Source organism: Montipora capricornis, chromosome 4 (assembly GCF_036669925.1).
Source record: "Montipora capricornis isolate CH-2021 chromosome 4, ASM3666992v2, whole genome shotgun sequence".
NCBI lineage: Eukaryota > Metazoa > Cnidaria > Anthozoa > Scleractinia > Acroporidae > Montipora > Montipora capricornis.
In genome coordinates, this window is record NC_090886.1 from 10,017,401 (window position 1) to 10,019,900 (window position 2,500).

At 41.6% G+C, this 2,500-nt stretch overlaps 1 protein-coding gene across 2 annotated transcripts in view; it reads left to right on the forward strand.

The window, feature by feature from the left end:
* The first annotated feature begins 1,408 nt into the window (after positions 1-1,408).
* Positions 1,409-2,500, forward strand: part of LOC138045502 (uncharacterized) — a 39,605-nt gene continuing 38,513 nt past the window's right edge. For both annotated transcript variants that reach the window (XM_068892038.1, XM_068892033.1), the window contains exon 1: positions 1,409-1,790. The gene's annotated coding sequence lies outside the window, so the exon portion shown is untranslated. The remainder of the gene's footprint in view (positions 1,791-2,500) is intronic.

The following is a 2,500-nucleotide window of genomic DNA, read 5'->3' on the forward strand; positions in this document are numbered from 1 at the left end:
TAGGTAAATGGGTGAAGTCTATTCTCGACGACGCAGGCATTGACGTCACGAAATTCTCTGGGAATAGCGCTAGACCCGCTGCGACTTCCTATGGTACTCACACTGGTCTTACTCTCCAAGAAATACTTAAGGCCGGAGGCTGGTCGAATGCACAAACATTTGCTACCTACTACAATAAGCCAATTGAGACCAATTTTGGTGTTAGCATTTTAGAACACTTCCGGGGTACTCAAAACTCTTAGTTTACATTTCTTGTGTAACGCAATGGATTGTTCATTGCTATCATTCCTGTTATGACCCATTAAAGCTGTTATTCCTTTACACGATACACAGCTACTTCACTTGTTCGTGTTTCCAGGGCTTTCAAATCTCATGTAACTCCGTAGTGACTCGGACTGATGTCGAGGTAGAATTCAAAAATTAAACGAGACTTACCGAAGTCGATGTTTGATTGGAATTCTTCCTCGTCATCAGTCAGGAACGAAGGAGTTACATGCCCGACCCTTGGCTTTTTGCCCTCCCGTTCCTTCGTTCCTTCTTTCTCCTGGAAACACTCGCTTTTAAGACTGACTTGATAAGCATGCGCATGCTTCTCATGTAACTCCTTCGTTCCTGACTGATGACGAGGAAGAATTCCAATCAAACATCGACTTCGGTAAGTCTCGTTTAATTTTTGAATTATCTTCCCGCTGTTTCTATCTAAAAGTTTTCCTTTCCGGTTGCGGTTTCAAATTTTTGTGGTTTTTTAGCCGGCAAAGATTAAAACTTTTCCCAAGTGCGACCCATACCTATTTTTAACGGAGACTAATGCAATTAAATGTCTGTCACACCCTGTATTCATAACACGAACTGTTAACGCATTCACCCACGTACCGGATATTCCCACCCGATTCTTCCCCATTTGCCGGTTATTCTTTGTTACAATCAATCACTATTTATCTTTATCTATCACCTAACCATGGGAACATATGCTTCACAACACTTCGCGCCAAGAATTTTACAGGATTCCTAGACGTTTTCCTACTAAACAGAACGACATTGTTTTCCTCACGCTATCTTGGTTCTTTCGTGTTTTTACAAACCACGAATTCTGAACAGGAGCAATATGAATTGGGGAAGCCGAGGTCTTAATGAAAGATCTTTAATTTTTTCTAAAGTACAACACAAATATTTTTTGAAACAAGCGAAGATATGAGCAACGTTAGAAATGGTAAGCGCAACAGACCATGAAGGGATATTTTTTTAAAAACGGAAACGGCAAAGGATATGGCAAATGTCATCGATGTCATTGATGTTACCTCTTCGATAAGGTACATTGCAATTGCTTACTTATTAGTTTTTTGAATCAATAAAACGAAGAGAGAGGTGACATCATTGGCTTATTCAGGTCTTTTCATTCTACAGGTCATGTTCTCTCGCTATCTGCGGGTGCGATGAAGCTCGATTTGGGCAATTTCGACATCCTTGCAAACGATTTCTCGAAAAGTTATTTCCAGTCGTCGTTTGCTGAGAGATTTGAGCAGATTCAAGAAGAAGACAACCAAACAGTGGACTGATGAAAGGCCATCACTTTCGCCTTCTTAACTGGATTCAGATGTCGGTGGTTTCACAAGAGGGATTGAAAAATGCTACTAAGTTCGAGCCAAGTTCTCACGCTGGCAAACGGAAACCTGGCTTTGAGGACAATGAAAATTCCACAAGACTGAACTGAAAAGGCAAAGGAAGATGGCCACCAAAGTGATGAAACAGATGGGACGTTTATTGAAAAAGTAAAGAGTGTTTTCTATCAGGTATGTTGAAAATCACTGATGTTCCCGCTGCGCTCGCAACGATTGCTCCCTGGTAGTCACCGTCACCGGCTTACTCTGGCCGCGGCTTACATAAGACGCGAACAGCCCGTATAAATGGTACAAAATCTACGTTCGCGGCTTTCTCAAGCCGCGGCTTATCCTGGCCTGGGAGTTTATACTCGTGTAAACAGTTCCTTTCGCGTATTATGTACGCCGCGACCAGAGTAAGCCGCGGCTTATTTCCTCTCGTATAAACGGCCCTATTATTTTAAAACATAGTCATGAATGTTTTATTTTCAGAAAGCCGACCATTGACGTATTATCCGTAGCTCTACCGCATATCTCATAGATAATTCTAACTTCCTCTAAGTAAATTAATGAAATCGCACTCGTTTTGAATGTGACCGAGATTACTATGTGTGTGCGAAGACCGTCCAAGTTCTGAGGTATTTAGAGAGCCATAAGAGATTTCTTTGTCGTCGGTTTATCTGGCTTTCTGGGCAATAATATGTACTGACAGGCAACGAATACGTGTCAGCTGAAGAACGCTGTGTTACAAATTTAAATTAACGGGCCACTGAAAAACGCAGACTGCAGACTGTGCAGACGGTCTGTAAAATGAAAATTCGGTTAGCCTGAATTAGGCCTAAATAACATTCGGTTAGCCTAATTAGGCCTAAATAACATTCAGGTTAGCCTGTTTACGGTTA